Below are 6,547 nucleotides of genomic sequence, written 5' to 3' on the forward strand. Positions count from 1 at the left end.
TTGTTAATGATTGACATTATACTATTTAAATTTAATTTTGTGTGTATGTGTACCATATCACTATGTCCAGGAGTTGGGGACTTCGTGCTACCTTGAAATCAAACAAGGTGAATGTAGAATTGCACTGGTGCTGAAAAGAGGCAATGAAGAAAGAGCAAGAACTGAACAAACAGCAAACTATGTGTCAGAGCGAATGGGTGGCGGTGATATGCTTCATAGATCAGCTGATGAAGGCTAGACCTGGAACAACATCTTTTAATGATTATTTCTAAAGTTAGACATGGCAGTCATGGACGACATTAGCAACAACAAATTTCTATTTGTTTATTTACTGTAGAGGTGAGTCCCTACTCTGTGCCCACTGTCTACATGCAGTTGAATACAAATAGTACACAATAATCAAGTAGGTGATTACCACCAGGAAAGGTAGGAGAGGGAGGCAGGTTGTGCAGGAGTCAGAGGAGGGAGAAAGCTGACATTTCTCTTATGGCTATCCCCACCTCAAACAAGTATGCCGTTTTGGAAAACAGTGTTGATGGACTCTCAGGGGAAAGTAGCACAGACAGCCAGGTTTCTGGCACCGAGACTGGCTGGCTCTACTGTAACAAAGGGTATGCCGGGTTCCAAGTGATTGATTGTGATAGGGGACTGTCTAGACAATCATTTCTGCGGCTGACAGCAAGACATCAGAATAGTGTGCTGCCTCCCTGGTGCCAGGATCAAGAATATCTCTGAGGTGTAGAATATTCCCAATATTTTTCCAAACCATGCCCTAAGTTCATCGGCCTTACTAGTCAGGCCTCTTGCATTGAAACAAATGCAGTTTAATTTCCGTCATAGCTCATTCTCTGATTTGTTCCTGCCTGCCCTGACTGTTTGACTTGTTCCTTTTCCCAAAGTGGGCAGGGACCAGCAGGAGGTCATTAGTTCCAATGTGTACAATGACATAGGAAGAGAAAAGGACAAGATTCTGAGGAGAGAATATGGGAAGTTAGGCAGGAGTTTAAAAAGGAGGCCCTCAAACAGTAATAACTGGATTACCCCTGGTGCTGCGAGCGAGTAAGAGTAGGAATCGGAGGATGGGGCAGATGAATGCGTGGCTGAGGAGCTGTTGCAGGGGTGAAGGATTCACATTTTTGGATCACTGGAATCTCTTCACGGTAGAAATGACCTGTGCAAGAAGGACAAATTGGAAAGGGACTAAAATACTGATGGAGATTTGGTAGAGCTGCTTGGGAGGATTTAAACTAGTGAGGAAAGAGATCAGTCTGAGACTGGAACAGATAGGAAAAGGAACAAGTCAAACAGTCAGGGCAGGCAGGAACAAATCAGAGAATGAGCTATGACGGAAATTAAACTGCATTTGTTTCAATGCAAGAGGCCTGACTAGTAAGGCCGATGAACTTAGGGCATGGTTTGGAAAATGGGACTGGGACATCATAGTGATTATGGAAGCTTGGCTCAGGGATGGACAAAACTGGCAGCTTCATGTTTGAGGGTATAGATGCTATAGGAAGGATAGAAAGGGGGGCAAGAGGATAGGGTAGTGGCATTTTTGATTAGAGATAACATTACGGCTGTACTTGGAGGATATGCCTGGGAATACTTCCAGGGAAATTATTTGGGTGGAACTGAGAAATAAGAAAGGGATGATCACCTTTTTCGGATTGTAGGTACCTAAGAAACAACTGTTTCACGCAGAGGATGCTGTGTGAATGGAATAAGCTGCCAGACGAAGTGGTGAAGTCTGGTACAATTACAACATTTAGAAGGCATCTGGATGGGTATATGAAAGGAGTGGTTTAGAGGGATATGGGCCAAATGCTGACAAATGGGACTAGACTTAGCTAGGTTATCGGGTCAGCATGGATGAGTTGGACCGAAGAGTCTGTTTCCATGTTGTACATCTCTATGGCCATGACTCAAAATTCGTTTGGAGCGGGAGTAGACTTCCAGCCCCTTGAACCTGCATCCCCATTCAGTAAGGCTGTGGCTGATCTCTTACTCCACATTCCTGCCTTCTGATGACCTTTCACTGCCTTTGCGTGTTAAAAATGTCTCTGTTTCTGCCAAAATGGTCTCTGCTTCTATCTTTTGACTAAGCATTCCAAAGATATTCAGCCCTCTTTCAAAAAAAAAACCAATTCCCTTGCCTCTGCCTTAAATGGATCTCCTGTTGTGAAACAGTGACCCCTGGTTCTAGATTCTCCCACAAGTGCGCCAATTCTTTCTGCATGGATCCTGTCATGCCTTTGTTTCTATAATCCAGGTGTGGCATTATGGAGGATGGTCGGAAACAGAAGTAAGTTGAGCAAAATTGGAGACCAGGATTAAAATGGTAAATTGAGAGGCCACACTGTTGATATTAGCATTCAAGTGCTTAATAAGAGAAAAATACTACAGCTGCTGAAAATCTGAAAGAACAAAAAAGGCGGGAAATGTTCAGGATGCACAGCCTTTGGAGAGAAACTTCAATTTTGCAGATTCATATGTTTATATGAAAGAATGCAGAGGTTCTATTATTTCATGTAAAAATTCAAGCACAATTCACATGGCAAAGTAAAAATGTATATTGGTCATCATTGGAGATATTTGTTGATTTAAGTCTGTATTTAAATATAGTGTGCAACACTGGTGCTGACCAGAAGGATGTCAATGCATAAGTGGCAAATAAGAGCAATTGCTTCATATGGCAGACTAACCCAGTAACTGACCAGTCTTTTAACAAATGCTGGTGAGGAAGAATTATTGTAACAGCCATACTGCAGCTAGGTAGCAAGAGCTTGTATGTGATCGGAGCTAATGCTGCTCACCTATTGGATAAGTATTTTGGGACTGAGGCCCTGGACAAGTCTGATGGAAGGGCAGTGAACAGTACTTGACTTTGAGTCTCTGCTCCTATGATGCTGCTTGGCCTGCTGTGTTCATCCAGCCCTGCACCTTGTTGTCTCGGATTCTCCAGCATCTGCAGTTCCTACTATCTCTGCTTTTTGTGAAATGTTTTTCGTGTAGCGCCATCATGTGGTGACTTATAAATACTACTAGTGTAGGTGACAAAGTTGTATGTCACTACTTCAAGCCACAGTAATGTTATGTGCACAAGACAGTGTCATGAGAATCTTTAGATCATTTTTAAACCTAGTTTTCTGAGCTTAAAAGACCTCTGTATTCTAGGGTTTGAATAATATCATGTGGAAGGGATTTGTGTGGAAAATTAGCTTCAGGTTACTTCATGCTTTTATTACCTGGAATCTTTATTGCTCTTCACATGAAGCTGTTCATGGTAACTGCTCAAAGTTTAATTTTTCAGGAGTATGCACACTCCGTTTTAATGATCCTGACTGCATTCAGGATTTAACAAACATTTACATTGTACTTGATTTGTATCCTCCCTTGATAGCTGTCTAAGAAATAGCTTTTTAAAACTGTTGACAACTTTCACAATTGCTGCTTCCAATCTATTGTTTTGAAAAGTAGTGCACTTTTTGTATAGAACTATTGAAGAAACTTCATAAACTCTTGATGCTTCCTGAGCAAAACAATTGATAACTCTACATCATATGGTCGTGAAATGGTTAAGAAAATGACGTAGTGCACACAGGCAATAATCTAAAACTAAAAACCTTCACTTGGCTAAATTCCTTGTAATTTAACTGTTAAACAAATTATGGCTTGAATTTGTACTTTTGTTTGGATATCCCACGGGAGTGTGCCACTGAAAGAATGGAAGAAGCATCACCATCACTTGCGCTTTAGATACCTTGTCACTCCTTGACCTATTTAACACCCTTACTACTTCCACCAATAAATGACAAAACTATTTGAAGCTGCATTCCTCACTAATATGGGATAAGGGCAGGTAGTTATGATGTGACTTGTTGCTTCCTCTTGTTAAGACGGCAAAGCATGGCTCCTTGACAGTGAGGTCTTAGGACTGTAAGGGCGAGGAGTCACCAGCTTAATTCAGCTTCATTGACTAATTCTTTGGAAAGCAACACATTAGGAAATGATGTATGATTTCCTGTCGCCAACAAGGAGCAGTAAGCAGGGAAAATGTGTGATGGTGAAATTTGCAGCAAGAGCTTTGAGAGGTAGATCTCAACTTGGAAACCTGAATGCTGGTTAGAAAATGTTCAGCAGTATCACTATGGTTTATGAAGTTTTTTTGTTCTGTAAGAGTTAGGGAAAATGTTAAACTCTGCAACCATTTTAGGGTATGTGCGTTGTGTGTGTGTGTTTTTTCTGTACAGAAGAAAATTTGCATTGACCTAATCTCTCTCGTAACAGGAAGATGGCAATATCACTACAATAAAGCAACTTTGTAATTGGACAGAGTTTTGGTGAGATCATACCTGGAATAGTAACTGCTTGTGTCTTCGCTATGAAAGGACAGGGAGGCAATACGGTGAAGTTTCATTAAATAATGTAATCCACTTAATGGGCTCTGTGATGAGGAGCTGAGTAAATTGGGCCTGCACTCTGGTGTTTGGAGAAAATGAGACATGACCCCATTGTAAAGACTTTGGAGGTTATTTAACAGGTTAGACATTGAGGTCAAATGAAGCAGGAAAGTGGCTTTGAGGCAGAGCGTCAGCTGTGATCATATTAACTGACTGAGCAGACTTGAGGGAGCACATAAACTAATCTTTTATTTCTGGTTACATCATTTCCCCGAGATACTTTGCCGATAAGCTACTGGCAAAATGCATGTGAGCAATCTTATCAAAGACTCTGGTGACATTTGTTACGTCCCTCACCTTTTTGTTATATATTGAGATTTTAGGGCAGTGGTTTTGTGAGATACAGAATCTATTTACATCGATGACTATTCCACTGTATCTGAGAAACATTCCCTGTAATGTTTCTTTGCATGCAGCCTTTTGCTTACTTGGAATATTCCCAGATTGCTGCATGACAATACAAAATGTGTCCTGAGAGTTTACAGCGCAACAGAAATTTGTAACCATTGCTTTATTTCATTGAACAATGTTTGTCAGCTGAATTTGAATACAAGCACGTGGCCCCAACCTTTATTGCCTTGCCTTCATATCATCAATGAAGATATATTGAACAAAACTATTTATCACCCACCTGAAATTGTCCTTGATGGAGTTCCCCATGATACTCGAGTAAACAAAAGGGGATTCCAAAATTTTGACGAGTGGTAATGAAGACTTTTAAGATACATTTCCAGTCAGGATGGTGTGTGTTTTGGTTGGGAATTTCCAGCTTGTATTCCCATGTGTCTCAAGCTCTTGTCCTCCTAATTGTTACAGGTCATGGTTTGAGAAGGTGCTGACGAAACTTTGGTAAATGGCACAATGCATCTTGTAACTTGTAAATGCACTGCTGGCATAACATGCAAGTGGTGGAGGGAGTGATGGATGTGTTCAGAAGACTGCTTGGATGGCATACTTAAGTGTTCACAGCTGCACTTTATTTATTTAGCTAAGGGGAAATGATTCCATCATCCTGCTGATTTGTGAACTGTAGATTGTGGATTGACTTTGGAGAGTCATGAAGTTAGATATTTGAAGAATTCTCCTGACTGTAGACACATGATTTACGTGGCTGATTCGGTTCTGCTTTTGGTCAGTGGTCAGTTCCTGCGGATATTGTTGGAGGATTGAGTAATAGAAATGACATTGACTGTCAAATCAGGTGGTTGGATACTTTTGTAGGAGATGGTCTGGCATATGTGTGGTGCAGATGATTTTTGCCAATTATCGGCTGCAGTCTGAATGTTGTTCAGGAATTGCTGCATGTAGGTATGGACCACTTCAGTGTGCAAAAGTTGTGAATGAAACCAAAGATTCTGCAATCATCCTCACTTATGAATGAGAGGTTGTTTGAAGCAGTTAAAATGATTGGACATTCAAGTTCCCCTAACTCCCACGTGGCAGTGCTGTTGTTGACAACAGCAACCAATTTTCTTGCATGCTAGTAATGATTCCCAGCAGACAAGTTTTCCCCAATTCTTATTGTGTTAAATTTTATTAAGGCTGTACAATCTTTTGCTAAGTTAAATGTTGCCTTGACTGCTCAGCTGATTGTTCCTATCTCAATTCTGTTCTTTCATCCATGTTTTGTCCATGGGTTAGAGAATTCCATACAATCACGACCCTCCAGACAAAGAAGTTCCTTTTGCATGTGTTTTCAATGAGTGCTATCTTATTTTTTCTGTGTAACTGTCCCTGAGTTTTAGATTCCCCCTTTAGTGGAAGCATCATAACATCTACCCTGTCCACCCACCCCCTCACCCTCCTCAGAATCTTGCTTTGTAAATAAGATCATACCTCATTCTTCTAAATGTTAAGAATATTGGCTGTTTCGTTGTTCTTGATAAATTAAGCTAGTTTAAATTAGAACATTTAAAAGACATTGGGGCAGGTACATGGATAAGAAAAGTTTAGAGGGACATGTCCCATTTGTCTGCAATTGGCCCTAATTCAGTTTAGGAAACTTTGGTCAGTTGGGCCAAAGGGTCTGTTTCCGTGCTGCATGACTCCAAGTCAATGACTCTATATAACTCCTTCATCCCAGGAAT

This window comes from Rhincodon typus, chromosome 10 (assembly GCF_021869965.1).
Source record: "Rhincodon typus isolate 14 chromosome 10, sRhiTyp1.1, whole genome shotgun sequence".
Classification (NCBI taxonomy): domain Eukaryota; kingdom Metazoa; phylum Chordata; class Chondrichthyes; order Orectolobiformes; family Rhincodontidae; genus Rhincodon; species Rhincodon typus.